Below are 21,014 nucleotides of genomic sequence, written 5' to 3'. Positions count from 1 at the left end.
AAGTAATAGGACCCACAACCACTCCCACTAGTGTTTATATTATTTTTTCATTAATGGAAGCAGCCAAACAACTTTAACTTTGGAAAATATCAATATTTATTTCTTGTTAACATGCACAGCAGCACCCCATCTCTGCCAGTCCAGCATCTCACTGGCACCACGGCCCACTATGCCCTCCTTTCAACATTTTCCCCCTGTCCGCATATCTTTTTCCTCCTTCTTAACTTTAAAGGAGAAGGGAAGTCATTTTGCCATATTACTGCCAATAGATTTGCCATAGTAGTGCTTCCTAGAATGCTATATTTATTCTGCAGAAAGCATTATCAAACCTGAATAAAGAGCCCTAGAAGCTTTCTCTGTTTGTTTGATTGCAGCTGCCATTTTAGCTTGGTCTTCATAGCTTCCTGCTTGCAGCTTAGCTGTTATAGTTCATATTACACATTCCTAAGGGTGGGGGGAGTGCGCTTTATGAATTGTTATGGAAGGGGGGAGCAGCTGCGCAGACTCTGGCCCCGGGAATTAAGGATTTTTCTGAGTGAGGAAGTCGTATACCCAAGAACATGTTTTCAAAAAAGGAGACAATAAATCCAGTGTTTCTTTTGATAGAGGACTCAGTGCAGCTTTTCTGTGAGTACTTATGGCTGTATTTACATAGACCTTTTTGATAAAGCTTACTTAGTTTTTACCTTTACTTCTCCTTTAATGGGGCAGGCCTGGGGTGGCAGGGCCCCACTCAAAAGTTGCACCATTACACCCTCTGTTCCAAGTACCACCTTACTCACACTAAATAAAAACTGGTTTTATAATGATCTGGGCTCATTTTATTAAAGGAACAGTAACACTAAAACATGTTAATACAGGTATAGGACCCATTATCCAGAATGCTCGGGACCAAGGGTATTCCGGATAAGGGGTCTTTCCATAATTTGGATCTCCATACCTTAAGTCTACTAAAAAATTAATAAAGCATTAATTAAACCCAATAGGATTGTTTTGCACCCAATAAGGATTATTTATATCTTAGTTGGGATCAATTACAAGGTTCTGTTTTATTTCTACATAAAAAAAGGAAATCTGTTTTAAAATTCTGAATTATTTGCTTATAATGGAGTCTATGGGATACGGGCTTTCCGTAATTCGGAGCTTTCTGGATAACGGGTTTCCGGATAAGGGGTCCGATACCTGTACTTAATTCACCCTAATACTGGTATAATAATAGGCAAAGCTTACTGCCTCTTGGATATTTTTGAAAGCGTGAGCTAAAATATACAGCATCTCAATTCCATAATAAAGTCTGGTACACTAGGGGCCACAAGGTGCACCCTCCCCAGAAATCTATTCTCTACAATAGTATTCAGCAAATGATGGCAATGAAGGAAGCTGTTAAAATGTGTTTAGAATTATAAACCAATAAGTAAATAATAAGCATTATCAAGGGGAGAAAATGTCATACTGGACTGTATGCGCATTTTGTTGCTAATCAGATATAGAAGTCTGCCTGGTGTCATTTATTTTTTCTGCTTGCTAATTATATCTGCCAGACTCCTTAGGTGTGAGTGTGTTGCAGGGATGCCCTGCATCAATAGGCACTTTGGAATGGAAGGCAGGAAGGACTGAGCGACATAGCACAACTATGAAAGTGCAAGGAGTACATTTTGATGCAATCACCTCACATGAAAGTGGTTTTAGGCACAACTCACTGCACTTGCCATCATAAATGACCCCTAATTTAATGCAGATCCTGATGACCAATACTCTGGCTTTCATGGCTAGAGGAAGCAGCTTCTGTGTCACTAAGATAGGCCTGCATGATGTCGGGAGTTAAAGTGATCCAATCAGTTTGGGTAGCTGATGTTATGTAAGGGTTTACTGGCTAACTTGCTGTGTAAGCCTTGGGCAAATAATATAATTAGCCAGCGGCAAATCTTGATGAATGTATACATTCTATCTCAGATGTCTCTCAAATTGTTTTATATGAAGACAGAAACAATGAGATATCCCTGAATCAGTTGCCTGCAGAAAATCATTCTAGTTCAGGGCTGTCCAACTGTTGGCCTGTGGGCCCTATCAAGTTGCAGACTCACCTCCATGGCCTGCAGAGTCAGTGGAAGATTCCAAATCTGTCATGTAAAGCTGACAGCTGGTTTAATGTCTTGTTGCCTGCCCAGATCCCCTACAGCTCATCTGTTGATAGAATAAAAACTTTCCAAATTCTTAGAGAAACAGCAGAAAATCACCTGAAGTAAGTTTGCCTGGCAATGTTACTATGAATTGCTAGAAAAGTCTCTTCTTTATGCCAAAACTGTTCTAGACAATTACAGTAGCTGTGCTGAATCAGAAAGAGAAAGCAAATAGTTAAAAATGCACCTAACCCTGATTTTTACTCCTTTAAGATTTTTAAGCAAGGAAATCATTAATATCCAATAGACTGTGTGATTCCAGCGAAATTACAGAAAGATTTACTGCAACGACACAAAGATCAATGGGGAAGCAATTGCCTAATGGTCTAACTGGCAGGGTTGCACAAAAGTTGAAGCATCCTGCAAAACCGTCAGACCTTTACAATGGGAGTTGCTGATCTGAGGTTAGTGTGAACAAGCCCTTTGACTTCAATATGTTAATAATCAAATGAATCCAACAAAGACTGCCGAAAGCTATTAGTGTATACTGGCCTCTACCAGCTGCAGGCACACTTTCACTTTTCCACTGATCTTTACAGGTTGCCCATATGTAGTCTTTCTGAATGGACTGCTGCTGCTTTTCAGTCTGAACTTACCCCTAGTTTTATAAAGGGAATCAGACTGTGTTGGCTGTGAATGAGATTAGCAGGCGCTGAAGGAAGAAAGAGTAGGGAAATGTATGGCTACTTTAATGTAACCTTTGCAGAGAATGTTGTTTTTCCTATATTGCCTTCTCAAATCACCCTATAGGTTAGAAAGCCTTAGATTTTTCTTTTATTTTGTCCACTTCTTGCATTCAAACATTTGCTCAGTCCCCCTCATAACTATGTTATGTTACAAAAACATGGTCGTAATTTTCACTCTTGTAATTTACATTACATTAATATCCTACATCATTAAATCACCCTCAAATTTCATCCTAGCTGGTCTTAATGCCCCTTCTTATAATGGTTTAGCTCGGTATGGGGGCAGCCCATTGGACAAAGATTGTGGATTTAGGATATTATGATAGCATTTGAAGCTGGACAAGGATTGGTGGCCATAACCACAAAGTGCAAAGGAAGTTGGGAGTTTCAAATGGGGTCCGGGTCAGCTTTCTTTTTATTCCCCTCCCTGGAATGTGCAAGGTGACAAGATTTGTTTTTATTAATGTGCATCCTGCTTTGCTCAGAGCATTCAAACTAATTTCTCTGTAGCACAGGCTTCATGAACTCTCTAAAGTGGGCCTCGGTTGGGTGCTATTTCTTCCCAATTATCATCTCTGAAGTATTGGCTTCATAGACCGCTGTCTCATGTGGGCCTTTGCTAGATGAGATGTCATATCACAGTATGTTTATTATAGTATTTTGCTTCACTATAACTTCATATTTTAATCACTAGCGCATATTTCAATAAATCAAACAATGTGCAGGATAGTGACAACCATATCTAGCGCCTTGCCTTTCTTTACTATTTATTATACTTGTACTTTGGGGCCATTGGGGCCTATGATGTTACCCTGAGGGTTGTAGCTTCCCAAAGTGTAATTCATTATAGCTATCAACTTACATGAAAAGACGCCTGCATGTACTGTGCTGTATGTGCTGCCAATCAAGCAAGTTTGCTGTACATATTGCATTGCCTTTTACCTATTACCAGGTGAGCCTATTGTGAATAAGCCGCTAGGAGCAAGGTGGAGGCACAAGACAGCCATGTTTTTATATCGGTCAGGGACAAGGGGCACCTTTGGGCAGTGCAGTACACATGCAAACATTCTGGCCCATAAAAGCACACACTGGTTTTTAAAAATAGGGTTCATTTACATTTAAGTTGCATTTTCCTTGCAGTGGGTTGCAGGTAAAACCACTTTCATTAATGGTACTTTCCCTACACTTCCATATAGTTGTGTTTGGCACTGCTCATTCCCTCCTGCCTTCCATTCGTAATGGTGCATGCAAACCCTGGAGCTACTGGCACTTCCAGATCAGGGTTCAGCTCCAGGGCTCCCTCAGCACCCTTCCTCATTAGGCGCAAAAATCAAAAGATTATGGTGCAAACGTTATGCACACACCGGAAATTATGCTGGACAGACTTTAAAAATATTTGGCACAACAGAGCCTTTTTTGTGACAATTGCAGGTACACTTGCATCCATTTCGGAGAATCGGGTGCAACCGCACAGGGTGCACAGTGCAAGTGCACCAAGAGTATTGCTGGTTTGCATCTGCCGATTGTGCTTGAAATTGCACTCTGCACACCTAATGTGCTGTATATCAATTTTAGTCTTTGTATATACAGGGACATCCAAACTGCTGCCCTCCAGTTACTGTCCCCACATTTTTGTGACAGCTGAGCTGCAGTTCAGCAACACCTGATAGGTCACAGTATGAATTAACTGCGTGCATTGACCCCCACCCATTCTATTTGGGGTTTCAGGCTCTATGCAATGTCCTGGGCCCCTCATCTCCTTTCAGAATAATAAACACAAACCAGATGAAACTCCACTATGTTGCTACATTTGTAAGTGAAGACAGCATGGTCTGGCACAATCATTCTGGGAAGCATTTTGTTTTCTGAGTAAAACAACAGATTTTTGCCATTTCAGTAGAAGCTGATGTTTGGCTACAGTGCCCTCTAGTGTCTAACAGAATGTCCAAAATGAAAATTGGATTTTAAAGCAGCAGTTCCTCTAAAATACAATGTGTTACTATATTATATAACATTAGTCATATTAATAAATACCTAAGTAAAATATTCAATCCATTGATAGCGGGTAAGGTGGAGGAGACATCTTTGCTTTGTACTGCTTTGCTTTTAAGGAGGCTGTCATTTACTGTATTGATGTTCAGTAGGAAATGAAAATGTAAGGTTTTTGTTTCCTGCAGACTGATAAAAAAAGACATAATTTCTATCTTTTACCAAGATGTGAGAATTTTACTCATGTTCTGAAACCTGCATTTATTGCTAATGCTCCTTTTGAAGGAACACTAAAGACTGATGTCATTTTCTTCATATTATTGATAAATGTTTCAGGATCCTAACAGAAATAAATGTATCTCAGGCAAGTGGTGCACAGATGTATAAATTAAAGATGTATAAATTAAAGCGGACTTGCCCATAATGTGCCAACATTCCTCATCACTTCAGTCTTTCCAAGCTAAAACTACTAGTGAGCTTAAAGGAGCAGTTCACCTTGAAAGTCTTAATTAACTGATGGGTGGGAGCCAATTAGGCTCATAGGAAACATGGGGTGGTGGCGCTGGCTGGCTAATAGTTAAGTTACCATTATGTATAATTTGTCAGGTCACAGATGATGCTTGACTGGTAGCTGCAACTTGGGCTTTTAGGCCAATGGTGGCAGGTAACAACCAAGGTAGTTAGCTATTGGTGGACAGGTAGCAGGTTAGGTCAGGCGGTACTTAAAAAACCTATATAAGCAGGTCCTAGGGGATTTACTTACCATTGGTAAGAGATCTTAAGGTGTTCTCCTGAAGTCTCCGGGCCATGACGAGCCTAGTGACAGCAGCATCTGAGAAGGAGCAACCCAGACCCAGACAGTGATTTAAGATGCAAATGACTGTATATTCCATTCTGTGTAAACAGGTTCAGTGCCACAAGGAAAGGGAGCACCAGAGTGATCATTTTCCTTCTATAAAAACCCTTGAACAAAGTTACAGAAATACTAATAGCCTATGAACTGTACTTTTAATAGCCTATGAACTGTAGATTATGGATATTGTAGTAAAATAAGGTCTGTGTGTTAGAAAACATCATTGGAAACATCACAGTTGCTTTTATTAAATGCAGCATATTTGCTTGCACTGATTACACACTGATTACAGCTAAATGAAATGCTCATTGCAGCACTGCTAGTAGGATTTTCTAGAAGTGACCCTGATTTTTGACACGATCTTAGCACCCACTTCACTGGGTGCTCTTAACCCTTAGGCCAGTCCTGTGCCCAAGTGTGCAGTCATTATAAAGCACTGCTGACATTGTATAAATAAATGATGAATATGAGTATATCAAAGCCTGTGTCATCAGATTATTGCCTCAGAAAGCAGAAGCCATCTCTACTAGGCACTGGGTTATACTTTGTACTATCAGCAATAAACCTTGGCACCCCACTAAGTCTGTTTGTTTTAACAGGGCTTCTTCTTAGTTCACATTAACCGGCCTTAGATCTTCAGACCCTCTATAAGGGTTTATTGCTGTGTATGTCTGGTAACTCTTGGCAGGCATGACTAATTCTTTAAGCAGATGTTCTTGGGAAGGACTCCATATAAAATAAAAAGAGCAATTAAGGAAGCATGTTAAGCTCAACAATGACTACTTATTGTGGTTTCCTTTAGCAATAGCATAAATCTGAAATAGTATTTTTGTATAGTTTTCTTAGATGGCCTATGGATCATTAGTCTTATCTTTTTTGGCCATCAGTATTTTATAGACAAGTGGCAGAGTCCAGAGTTTGCACATATTAATATCCTCAATATTTCATATTGTTACATATGCTAGAATACTGCTGATTTATGTGAACATAAATATGGCATTTTAGGCTAAATCCCCTCATTTGGTCCAGTTTGGGCACTCTGAGGTTGTTTTTAGACTTTAATGATTTCAGGTGCAAGTGCGGGATAGTAATCCTTGAGACAGGGTAGAAGTGATGGAGTAGATAAGTAAGGATCCATATAGTGCACTCCAATGTGTGGGAATCTCTTTATGTTCTAATCAGATATAGAAATCAGTTTAGGTTAGCATGTCATTGCTGTGTTTTGTGTGTTTATTTTTACACTTCTAGTATTGTAGCACTTTGTATTATATGCACGTAGCACTTTATCGTTAATGTAACTGCACTTTGCATTTATTATTGTAATGACCCCTGTTTGTTCTGTTAATTTACTGTTCTGCTATATAAATAAAAATCTACATATACAGTATATCTACATAAATGACTGTTTATCAATTACCTTCTGCAAGCTAAGCAATTTGTTTTGCAAATTATTATTTTATTTTAAAGATGTAAAAGCCAATTTCCTGGGCAACACCAGGTACCTCAGCGAATTATATCATATTTCTTATTTAGGGTTTTCATATTTGATGTATATTTGATGTATCAGTTTATTTTTCCGCCACCTACCTTACATTTAAATGACACTCTAAGCACAAAGTTCACAATCCACAGAATTACATTGCTTAAAATAACAGCCATAGAGAAAGTAAAGCTGTTTCAATGATTGAATCAATCCCATTATAAAGGTAAATGCATATAATGTACAAATGGACTCCTGTTGTGCCAGTACCACTCACACAACCCTAATTATCCCCTTTTCTGGGTGATCCTGCAGCTTCATTGTAACATGGATTATTAGTGTTTCATCTGCCAGTTTTGTACTACTTCTTAAACAATAAGAGAAAAATATGAAACTGGTCTGTAGGTTAACATTATTTTGGACATGACCTTTTGGTGTCTTGTTTTTTGGGCCATTCTTGCTGTGAGAGGCAATGATTAGGAGCTAAAAATAAAAGTTAATATTGGCCTAACTTAAGCTCTTTTACATGCCATGTAAGTGCTACGTGAAGTGTCTCATAGTACCCTCAACAGTAAAAATGAGATGGGAGTGTAGTGCAAGAGATGCATGCTGTGCAGAGCTACAGGCAGCATTTCCAATAGTCATTCCAGAATACTGTGTCTTATTACTCAGCTCCAGCTTATAGCAAGTACAGTTCATCAATCAGACACACATTTGATTGCATCACTATAGTTGGTGGTACAGCCAATCACATGGAGCCTTGCTGTGTAGCTCGTAGGAAGAAGTGAGGCTGAAATGCAGAGAGAAGTAGTGATGCATACGTAAGTTTGTTAGTTTGGTTTTAAATTAGTTACCTGTTTTTCTAGCAGGATAAGGCATATTATAATAATGACAATGGCAATTGACATAGGTACAACCCACACCATTATATTACATGAATTATCTCTTTTTAATATACTTATAATAAACATTTTTTTACAATGATGGTCAGACTTGGCTGGTGGGACACTGGTAGAAAACTCAGTGGGCCCAGGCCTTCATGGGCCCCCATCGACCCAGGCCCGCTCCCCTACCTGTGCCACACCATAAAAGATTCCACGTAAGAAGGCAACACAATGTGGCATGTGCTTGTACACACGTGGTTGCCAGGTTGTATGGGGTGCATGTATGCTGCCCCAGTCCAAAGCTGTTTATAATAGGGGGTACATTGTTCATTATATATTTGTATTCAATATTTGTAAGCTGCCAAGACTCTAGCATTTTCTTATAAACTACATAAAAAATGAAAGCTTTAATTTTGTTAAATATTTCAAAATCTCATCATAATATTATAAAGCAAACTGCAGGACAATAAAAGCCCTTCCTGCTCTAGTTGCTTTTCCATCGCTTGCCCTGATTATACGTAGCTACTAGAATCTAGGCCTTGCTGCAAAATATCATTGGGGTGAACGGTGGGAAAATACGTCCCCGAGGAACAGCTCCAGATCAAATTAGTATAATTGGGAATTATATAAAAAGACATTAGTCAGCTGGGAACTAGATTGAAGCACATGATTAATTTGCTTTAAGTGACAATTAAGCAAGCACTGCATGCTAGAAGGAAGGGTGTATAAGGGTTTTCATTCTAAATATATAATTCAGGTACAATGGCAAATATCTATTCCCGTAAGTCGATGATCCATAAGGGAAACCTCTCATAGTGGGATAGTGACAACTCTAATAAAAAAACCGCACAAAATATGCACAAAGGCTTTAACAGAGAGAGATTTTTTCAATGCTATTATTGCCTTCAGAATCGTGTGTAGGGCTTGATGTACCCCAGTTGCAAGATAACCTGCAGGGGGTGGAGGCTAGCAGTCTTGCAGGTTCTAAGGTATTTCATGTTCTAAATATTTGATGTAGTCCAATTACCCACTCTGGAAGAAAGATTGTTCTTCAAAGGGCCTTATACATTTGCTGAATGTGCATATTATTGTTATGTATATTTAATTCTTCTTTCTTCCACGGTGTTAGTTGCTTTATCCCTTTGAAACTACTATGTAAGCTTCTTCCACTGACCTCCATATTGCTTTGTCACTTTTCTACATGTGAGCAAAGCACACACATTATTGCTTTATGGCTGAGCAACAAAACACTTGAAATAGCTCCTTATTTGTTTAATCAGCTGAAACATGAGTGCACCCTCAATTGCAGGCGATTGCTGCTCAAATGAATGCAGTTCTTTTATTGTTATCATGGACCTATCAATCATCTGTGCATAAAATGCTCATAAAAGCAATACATGCCATTGGCTTAAGGCTGTCTCTCCAGCTAATGAATATTTCCTTTGCAGTTGTTCTCCCCTGAGAGCAGGTGATTTTCCCACATTATGTGGATGGCAACACAAGGTCTTTTACACTATGGGAATTTTGCAGCGAATCCATGCCTAGAGAAAACTTCGCTCATCACTATTGGTGAAGCTTTGCATCTTTTGTGCCTACTGTATGTTAACTGATGGCCAGGCACTTATGCAACAAGACTCTTTATAAAAGAACTACATTTAAGTACAACCTTTGCAATTATATGCAAACTAATACAGGTATAGGACCCGTTATCCAGAATGCTTGGGACCAAGGGTATTCCGGATAAGGGGTCTTTCTGTAATTTGGATCTCCATACCTTAAGTCTACCAAAGAATCAATAAAACTGCAATTAAATCCAACAGGATTGTTTTGCATCCAATAAGGATTATTTGTATCTTAGTTGGGATCAATTACAAGATACTGTTTTATTACTACAGAGAAAAGGGAAATCAGTTTTAAAATTGTGAATTATTTGAATAAAATGGAGTCTATGGGAGACGGGCATTCCATAATTCGGAGCTTTCTGGATAACGGGTTTCCGGATAAGGGATCCCATACCTGTACAAACACTGAAAGGAAAAAATGGCCTTTTATGCTTTGAAAAGAAATTAACCTGTTCAATCAAAAACCAGCTATGTATATGTCCCCACACCACGACTCTGCGCTTTGGGTCCCACGGGAGAAAAGCGCTTTACAAATGTTTGTTGTTGTTATTGTTGACTCTGAGTGACCCCCATTGTTTAGAATAGAAGATCACTAGCTGATGGTTCTATTGTGCATGTTGGCGGGCCACTAGGTGCTAGAATCCAACTCTTCTGAATTTCCCTTTCAATCTTTTTTTAGCATTAGGTAAGAATGTTGGAAATCCGGTGTAATATTATCACATCAGTTCTGTAACTTCTCTTCTGACCAGGGCAACAGCATACCCCAAAATGTGGGTGGATCTGTCAGATTTTGCAATCCAATAAATAGACAACCTTTCTCAGTATTGAGACTATGTGCTATGATTATCGATCAAACCTTCATGTGTGTTGGGGGATCATGATATCAAGTTTAAGACAAAGAACCTAATGATGACAGATGCCTAGGTTTAATGACGGATGGTGACATGACTGTATCTTAGTAAGCAGTTTGATTGATTATATATAACCCTATTTTTAGAAGTGAGGGATTGTTATTGGTGTATGGTGACGCCTAATTCTTTGTTTGCCCTTAGTGCAATAACGCTACTGGATTAAGAAGGACAAATGCCAGAGTTCTGAATTTGATTTGACAGCTGTATACTTTAACTCCAGCTATTTAAATAATACAGAAGCAAACATTTCAGTATAACTGTGACATAAGTAAATTAGTAGTTTGATTTATCGTGAGTGCTTTTAGACAAAAGTTTGATGGATTTGTATATCTGTAAGAGTAGCATGTCTAGAAGAGCTGGAATATATCTTAGATTAGTTATACTGTTAGAGGTGGGGACATCACCTGGAAGTTGAGAGCCACAGGTAAAATCTCCATGCCACACTATGACTGTAGGCGAAAAAGTACCATTGTGGCATGTGACTTTTTTCGATAATGAGCATTAGAAGCTCCTTCACATATACATTTTAGACACATTTATTGATCAGAATTACTAATAACCATAATACATGTAAAATTATGTTAAACCAAGCCAAAGCTATGATACGTCAATACAAGAGATGACCTTGTACTAATGCTACCATTAGTCCCCGTTTCAGGGGGACTGGCTCAATTAAATATTGACTCCGGCAAGCATCCCTGCCTCTGAAAACAGCCCCCAGCTATCTCTTAGGCAACAAAGCTGCCACTAGTCAATACTTGCTATTCCATGACAAGCGGAAGGAAGGAGTGATCTTCTGTCACCTGAACCCCTTCCCTTCTCTGATGTCCCCAGCCAGTATTTTTGCTGTAGGAAGGAATATGTATAAAATTATTTTTGAACTTTCCTAGGGAAATAACTGTGGCTGTGATGGTGGGGGTATGACAATAGTGGAGTGGCCAAAAAGTGGGCGTGGCATATACAACATTTTGTGTGGCCCGCTGTGTGCGCCACAGCCCCTTCCTGTCCCCAAATTTTGCTTTGGAAGTCTAGTAACTTTGTCTTGTACAGCCTCTAAACTAGGGTTTCTTGTTATGGAGGGAAGATTCAGATTCCCTGGGCCCCTGTGACCCAGTGGGACACAACTTGCTTATGATTGTCAGACATTATGCTATATAACCATACACTTTTGTTAGTATACTTACTTTTAGCCTGCTGTACACAGCGCTCTATGCTTTCCTGCATTAAAATAGCTACCGCTCGCTCTGATATGATTGCATTGGAAGCAGCAGGAATTTTCTGCCAGTTACAGTTTTCCCGGCTCTGTTTGCTGATTGAAGTTCAATCTGAATAACATACATTTCAGTAACAAAAAGTCATTTTCTGTGATTTCATTTGACATCAAGAAATGTAAAATATTCTTCCCAGTATCTTTGCAGCTGTAATGAAATGACTGCATGATGATTTAAATGAAACCTTACAATTTTCTCTTTAAAAATTATAGCTACATAAAATATTGTAATCTATTCTCTTTTCTGCTGTTTTTCTAAGCGCAAGAAAATGCACAGTACATTAAACATGGTCAAAACTAATGCTTTTAGTCCACATGAAAATACATTAAACAGGGGTGTTTTCTGGTAATCTGGGCTTGATTTGACCATTCTCTGCCATCCCTACAGAATTCCTTCAACTCCCTACATCCTGAATGTTCACAAATACAAGACAGTGATAGGTAAGAAAGAGAGATCAACCACTATGTATTTATATATAAGTATAAACCCCTAGGGGCAGATTTATCCTGTTTATCAAATGGTGAAATGGGAACTTTCACCCATTGATAAATATGCTTCTAAAAATCCAATAGGAATAAATATAGAGAGTGGGTGAATTTTTCTGTAATGAGCTTTAATCTCACACTTCTCAACTTCTCTAAGGTTATGTTACAGACACATGTAAATGTAGCTCTGGGACAACCTGCCTTTAAACACAGCTTGAGAACGTTTCTTACTGAAACATTGCAGCAACACATACAATAGAAACCAATCTATAGTTATATTGTAGGCTAGGGTAGTTCTACTAAGGAAATCTGCTAAATCTTCAATAACCAGACTCACTATCCTCTATTGCACCACCCCCTTTGCTCCCAGTGGCCTCTAAGTAGGTGCTTATTTTTAAATATCTGGCTTGGAGGCAAGTTTTGGAAGCACAGAGACACAGTTTTACTCCAAGCAGAGACTCCTTGCAGACCAGTAGTCCACATGAGGCTACCAAATAGCCATTCACAGCTCTGATTTTGCATCCTCAAGGGACTTTTTTTATGCTTGTGTGGCTTCCCTGCACTTTTTGACTCTGAAAGAGGCTCATGAGTAAAAAGGGTGGGGATCCCTGCTGTAGCGTAATGACACAGTTTACCTCTGCAGGTAAAAGACGATTAAAACCATTTTTTTATTTATTTTATTGAAGAGCAATTGCATGAAGTTCATCTTCATATCAGGTAACTGACTCTTATAAACAGTTTTTATGAGGCTGACACCCATAAGTGGAGACTATTACTGGAATTATAGACACCTGATGAGCTATTAATCACCTGGATGACAATGCCCACGCCTACTACTTGTTTTTGCCCCTAATGCTCCTCCATCTGGGCCATTTGTTCTAAAATATATAGCTATGGTCTTCTGTAAATACCTTATATCAGGGGTAGGGAACCTATGGCTCGGGAGCCAGATGTGGCTCTTTTGATGGCTGCTTCTGGCTCGCTGCCAAATCTTTAATAAAAAAATTAATGGGGACGTGGCCTGCGCTCGGCGGATAGAAGACATGTTCTAAGTCTTAGAACACGTCTTCTATCTGCAAAGGGCAGGCCATGCCCATCCGGTATCCTTGGGACCCACCCTACCTTGTCCCGCAGCATCCGCAGCCAAACATATTGTATGGCTCTCACGGAATTACATTTTAAAATATGTGGTGTTTATGGCTCTCTCAGCCAAAAAGGTTCCCGACCCCTGCCTTATATCATGGACAATATATGTCTTTATGTTCTCTGCCTTTATAACTCGTTCCCACGTGGTTGTCTTTAGTCAACTTTAGTTCTTCACTGCCATGTTCTCTCTGTCTCTCTCTTTTGCTGCCAATCTTCAGATGCTTCTTGAATTCCACCTCTTCAAGGAAGTTTATCAGACACACTCTGATATCTAAAAAGACAAACAAAATAAAAGGATCTCACTCTATAAATGTACATTTTAAATTGTAAGGTCTGAGAGGACATTTATGCTATGACCCCAGTTTACATTTGTGTGTTGAGGCTCCTGTCTAATATAAAAAGGCTGGGTGTAATTTATTGCCACTATATAAAATTTTAGTTACAATTACAAATGTTCTATTATCTGTATTCTGTCTTAGGACGTGAGTTACTTAATATAAATGTCACATATTTTTAAATAGTACAGTGATAGATATATAAACTCTGTATTAATAACTATAGTCTGTAATGAAATAGCAATGTAACCTATATACTTTAAATAATAAATCATCCATCAATAGAAACCTTCTAACTAAATGCTAAATGTAGTTAGGAAATGTGAAACTACTGAAGATTTGTAGGAAATGACCCTTACTGAAGCGGCCTATATATCAATTTTTGAATTTTTGTTTTATCAAAAGTTAATCACGGAAGAAAACCTTGATTTTTTTTTTACAAACACAATTTTTTCCCCAAATTGGTTGAATATTTACACAAAAACTTAAATCTAAAAAAACGTTGGAATGATGAGCAAATCTGTCCCATTTCACTTCGCCGAAGAAACAGCAAAAATGTCACGTGGCATTTTTTTAAGCACGCAACAGTTTTTTTTATGTGGGTGACAATTTTTTGCTGCACGTCAAATTTTTGTGCGTTGAAATTTGCGCCTGTTTGGCTAAAAATCCACCGATAGCGGAATGCTGAGATTCCATGTTTGGTGAATTTTTTAGCCCATCACTACTGCGGAAATTTTTCATTCTAGATTTTAGATTTAGTTAAAGTCCAAATATTTGACTTTGGAAAACTTGATCAAAAAAAAAAAATCAAGATTGTATTTTTTTCCAATCATTTTTTTTTAATCAACCACCCCCCCCCCCCCTTAATCTTGTCTTTGTGGTTTGTCTCTGTAGTGTCAATACACTGACCCTCATTCATATGTGTATCTCCTCTTTAGAAACCACAGACATGCACAGTGTCATTCACTATAAAGTGGTTCATTAAAAAAAGGAATTTGATCTGAAACGTCTTCTGCAAATTAATATACAGTCATTTTACAAAAAAATACATTAGTATCCAACCAAAATATTACAACAATATTATTTTTTAATAACACATCTACTGGTATATTTTCACCAAACAAATTATTTGAATGCACAAGCCAGCACCACTGCTTGTCCCCTCTTTGTGGTGGTTCTCCTGATCCCTAAACTGCTACTGATTTATAGAACTATGGATTAGTAGTAGTGTGTAGTTGATATTTTTGAAGCATCTAGTTGCAGTGTGTCTTGATAAACTCAGTACAGTTTGTTTTGCATAATTTTTTCTGCAACTTAAAGAGGTACCATCCCTTTTGGCTGGTGGTCTAAACAGCTCAGTTGGTCTCCTTAATGTCAGTGATCATGCCAAGCATTCAACTACTTAGTTAAGAAGGAAAGAGAATATATATAGGAGGTACTTGCATAAAAAAGAAAATTCATGATTACACAAAAAGTACTAGTACTACTTAAGAATAAAGATAAATACTAGTTCATTGTTCCTGCACAAATTACATTACTATAATAGTCTAATTTATTTAGTTTTTGTTGTTGATACATTGAACCAAAAGCATGTTTTTACTTAAGTGTATGAAATGTAATTGCACAGAACTTTACATATAAGTGTTTTGGTACCATGGCATCACGCCTCAGTACATGGTTGGAAACATGGCTGGCCTCCAGCCCTTGGAACTGTATGTTTGCTACTGTCCTCAACATACTAATTAGCACACATACTACCCGTAGCATTAGTAAATGCCCCCCTAAATGTATCCATCACAGTAAATGCCATTGAAACACTATGAAAATGTAGAATACTAGAAATTTCAGGAAAATATAGTTACAGAAGTCATGAAAAATGAAAGATTCATGGGTTAAGATCCCAGCAGGAAAGTCAAAGTAATAAAAGAGAATGTGGGAATAATATAAGTTGTATTACCACTTTTACTGATAAAAGTCAAATTTACTGTATACAAGACAGGCTCTTAATAATGCAGTGCTACTCATAAAAACCTACTAGCCCCCAGTCACCCAAGGAACATTAACAAACCACAGCGCCCAACTTCCTACTAAGTACATGTTGCTATAAAGTGGCAGAAAGTACTGTGGGATACATCAGTCTATTGAAAAAGTTAGTGCATTAGATTCAGCCCTATCATCATACTCCCAGCTATAGAATTTATACCTTTAAACACTTCTTTATAATCAGCGCAATTCAGAATATAAGTGGCCTCCATTAAAGGAAATCTCTCTTCAGACATAAAAAGGTAAAATGCAAATAGCAGGTTTCACCCCAAATGCCAGTCTGTAATGTACTTGGCTCCTGGGATTTTCCAGATAATTATGTTTTTTTGTAATTTTTATCACCATACATTTAGGGACAGATTTATCAAAATGTGAGATTAGAGCTCACCACAGAAAAATTCACCAACTTTCTATTCATTCCTATGGGATTTTTGGATGTGTATTTATCAATGGGTGAAAGTTCAATTATTTGCTTAAAATGGAGTCTATTGGCTTTCATGTACTTTATTACACAATTTAATCAATGGAACTGTTGGTCACCAGAGTGATAATCATAATAGTTTTCTTTGATTTGAATCCTTTTGTGTTAATACTCACAAACTCAAATTAGAATTTCCAAAACTTGAATGTTTATTATTTATTAAGTGCAAACAAATCCAAAAACTCGTATGTAAAAGTTTGGCATTGAAACCTTGAGTAAAATGAGTAAAGATGAGTAAAATGTGAATTTGCTTTATTTGAGTTTTCTTTTCACATTTTTATTCAATCAAGTTTTTAATAAATAAACACACAATAAACTGAAACTGAAACCTCACAAATTTACATTGTAATAAATATGCCTCCCCTTGTTCTAATGGTGCTATTATCCAGCAAGTTATACCCCTATGTAAAACTGGTTCTTCTAGGACACAAAATATTAGTCTACCAGGGCAAATGATGGGATAGGTTGATGGGGGAACTAAATGGTGTGTTGCTTGGTGTTTAGGAAGGTAGACAGGCATGCTACCTATTCAACATGAATGATGTGTCACTTTTCCTTAACATCTTCTTTGTTTGTTTTTTGCTTTCATTTACTCTTGATTTGACTCTCTCAGTATTTTAGTGTGATAGTGCCTTTTTATCCGTCACTTATTGGTACTGTAGTTAACATTTTCCTTTGTTAAAATAAGTAGGTCATGTTCAGCCCAGAGGTTTTAGCAAGAACTTCAGTATCATAATCTATTCTTATAGTTACTGGGATTATGTGCTTGTTTAAATAAAGCTGTGCTCTTTCTTTGGGTTTCGGTATACTGTATTGGTAGACAGGACTTACAGAAGCAGTTACATTCAACAAAGAGCATAGCCAGTTTCATTTTAACAAGGCCAAATGTATATTTTTTATAAACTGTCTTTTATTTAGATAATCCTAAATGTTGACTTTTTGAATGCTGCCAGCTACATTATACAGCACTGTAGTATTCATGTAGTGGGAGCTCGAAGGTGCATTTCGTAGATAAGGCAACCAATTTTCAAGGGTGGGAACCCTGCAAAGTATTAAACAGACCTGTGTAACTCATTCTACTCAAACTTTTGTTACAAAACTGATCTCAGACAGAAAAGAAAAAAACCTAGGTCCTGTTGTTGTCTTAAAGATGCCCATACACGGGCAGATTTAAGCTGTCAATTCGGGGTTCTTCAGACCAATACGGCAGCTTATCTACCCATGTATGGGGACCCCTGACAGGCCTACCCAACCCATGTCTGACTGAAAATTGGGCACATGTCGATCAGGCAGGTTTGATTTTCCTTTCAGATCAGGGACTGCATCGGCTCATTGATATGGCTTTCACTCTTACGGGTCCTATTCCCATTTTTTGTAATTTGATCATTTAGCCCAGCAGTTCACAACCTGTGGGTCGGGACCCCTTTGGGGGTCGAACAACCCTTTCACAGGGGTCGCCTAAGACCATCGGGGAAACACATATTTTCGATGGTCTTAGAAATAATTTTATGGTTGGGGGTCACCACAACATGAGGAATTGTATTAAAGGGTTGCGGCATTAGGAAGGTTGAGAACCACTGATTTAGCCCAAGGACAATTGGATTATTCCAATATCACTGGAGAGATTTGGGGACCTCTTTTTATTATGCTGTGTAAAATGAATTTGCCAAAAAATGGTGTAAAAAGCTGTGTAAAATAAATGGCGAATTTCACCTTCCAAACACCAGATTTTACATCGCTATTTTACGTAAGTTACAGCAAAAGGAAAACATGGAAAAAAACAACCTGGTAATGTGTTGCAAATTTTGTGGCCGTTTTTTACACAGCATAATAAATAAGCCCTATAGTGTATGGCCACTTTCTTAGTGTGTATGTTCTTTAACTGAAACTCACTGACCTGTTTTGGGGGGAAATGTGTATTCATCAATGACAGCCTGTTCAGTTCTAATACATCTAAAGCTGAGACACAGTTAACCAGGTAGGCTACAAACTTTTTCTGTGCACCCTATCCATGGGAAAGACTGTTTAAGTCAATGTTCTCATTACTGTTAATATAAAACCAGGAATTAGGTTTTGAATTATCAAAAACCTGCATTTTTTTAAAATGAGAAATCAGCTATATTTATACTATATAATACAGATATATTCCCAAACCAGTACCTCACTAAATTTATGTGATCTATATTAAGTGAAGTAAAATATTGTCAGTAGTGTGTTTAAAAGTTTTATAAGCTTATATTTTATTGTAAAATATGTTACCATTATGTTTAAGTGTAATGAGGTGCATACAGAATGACTCAATGTGGCACCATCTAGGGATGTCAACACCTTCCAGAAAAACATTATTTCTCTCAAAACCCACACATATTCATGTTTTCATATTTCAGCAACATGTTAGTTAATGAATTGCTTCTGCAGGCTATTAATATTTTAGTCATTAATATGATAACATGATCACACCATGTCCCTTTATTCTGATCTCAGCAAAATAAGAATGGCTATAGCGTTTTTTAAAACACTGCATTAATCTTTATAAGACAAAAACAGAGTAAGCAATGTAGATTAATTAATGTTATAATCTACTGTATAAAGCCAAATGGATTGCACAAGACGTGGCGTTTCTGGTTCTCAGTGATATTTTTACTAACTTTAATTGGTTGATTTATTCATCCTCTGTCATTACCAAGCAGAAACAACAATTAGTGGTCAACATGGCAGAAGGACTGTCAGTGATATTGATTTAGTTTAACCCAGGATGGCTGGACTCTTGCCACCTCTATAAATACCATATGATGAGGGGGGCAGGAATAAGATTATAATACTGTGGAATCTGGATGACCCCAAAAGAGATGGGGTGTCTGCTAAAGGGGTAGAGTTGGGTGGATTAGAGTGAGGTTGTGCAGATCAGTGATGTGGCCAAGTGCATGTATGGAGCCCATAATTCCCAACAGCAAACCTGAGGCAGGGAATCACAGGCATACGGATCATAAGACAGAAATTCCAAAAAATTCTAATTCTAATAATACAAAAATGATGCACTCAAGGAGCGAAACTAAATCGGATTTCTCAATATGGAAAAGAAGAATGAATAAATAAATAAATATCTAAATGAGTGGACAAACAATCAATTTGCCGTATATACAATTTATCATTGTATTAAAATAATTAGTTAGGACTCGGGTGTCCAAACCCCGAGTCTGTCACTTGAGATCCAAAGACCAGTCTCATATACGGCTTTTAATTCAGAGAAATCAATATGCTCACCGAAATCCAATGGTGGTCCGGGTGCTCAAGGCCCCCGAACCCGCAGCTGAAGGGAGAAGTCACCAATATCAAAATGGAACATCAAGCACACTGGACTGAGAGAATCTGCTAAAAAACTCGGTCTTTATTTCTTCATTTTAAAAACAAAAATGCCTGACGCGTTTCGTGCGTTCACGCACTTAATCATAGGCCAATGCCTATGCATTTTTGTTTTTAAAATGAAGAAATAAAGACCGAGTTTTCTAGCAGATTCTCTCAGTCCGGTGTGCTTGTTGTTCCATTTTGATATTGGTGACTTCTCTAATAATACTAATACTAATCAGATGTTTGCTTTTAAATATAAGACCATAAATACTACCCGCTGATTATTTGTTATGGGTTTATAGACCTGGTGTAAACAATGATGCATTACTTGGAAAAATTTGGCCAAAGATTATCAACAAGGTAAACCACAGGATTGCTTAATATACACCATATAACTGTATTTTTGTTGTATTATTTTCACTTATTAATTAAAGTATACAACCACAATTCTTGGCCCAAATTGCTTTCAAACCTGTAGTTTATTACTGCTCAAATGTACACTGGGTAAGGGGTCCAAAGTTCAGTGGGCAAACTTTAGCCTATAGGGAATATAATGAAAATGATAAATAAAGATACAAATCTGGGTTAACTTCTCAGGATAAAATATACACTATTTATAACCAAGTTTTACAGTCTTTTTACTTTTACAAACATCCAGTAAAAATAGATTGTAGATGTTGGTTAATCTGCATAGGGAGACTTAAATATGTTCCCATTGATTTGACAAGCAAAGTAAAAAAAAAAAGTATTTTTCTGATGCCAGATAAATTTGAAGAATATTATCTTGAAAATTTCCCAAGAAATAACTCTGGGATGAAACATATTTATGTGTGGGAGTATAGCCATGCAGAACATAGAGGTTTATTAATCGCTTGAACAGGAAAGTCTGATATATTGGATTTTGTCCATTGCAATTCACATTTTTGATTCTCTATGTATTTATCTTTGTTTGAAATCATTCTAATTATTTGTAAACCATTTTACCTGATTTTCAATCATAATTTCAATGAAATCTGTTTTAAAGCTGGCAGAGACATAATTTCCTTCTGGAGCCTGAAGAACATGTCCCACCTACTGAGTGAATAAAAACCTGTAGTTACCAACACGTTAATATATGGAAAACCCAATGAAATCCAATACTTGAAGTTGACTATTTACTATTCCAGTGTAGTTTCCATTTTTATATACAAAGCTATGAGAAAGCAGTTCCCTGCCACCAGCAGAAAAAACCTCAGCAAATCCGCCAAGGCTCTTTCTTTATAGCTCTTAAAGCAGTTCTTGATCTTGAAATTTTTAAGTA

General features: G+C 37.6%; 1 long non-coding RNA gene across 1 annotated transcript; it reads right to left on the bottom strand.

Annotated features, from left to right (window-relative positions):
- Positions 1-7,054: 7,054 nt before the first annotated feature.
- Positions 7,055-20,780, bottom strand: LOC105946470. The gene is made up of 4 exons (XR_004220853.1): positions 20,699-20,780; positions 13,651-13,778; positions 11,790-11,930; positions 7,055-7,978 (listed from the first exon to the last, which is right to left on the bottom strand). It is a non-coding gene; the product is annotated as an uncharacterized LOC105946470 (long non-coding RNA).
- Positions 20,781-21,014: the final 234 nt, after the last annotated feature.

This window comes from Xenopus tropicalis, chromosome 1 (assembly GCF_000004195.4).
Source record: "Xenopus tropicalis strain Nigerian chromosome 1, UCB_Xtro_10.0, whole genome shotgun sequence".
Classification (NCBI taxonomy): domain Eukaryota; kingdom Metazoa; phylum Chordata; class Amphibia; order Anura; family Pipidae; genus Xenopus; species Xenopus tropicalis.
This window is presented reverse-complemented; position numbering and strand designations above follow the sequence as displayed.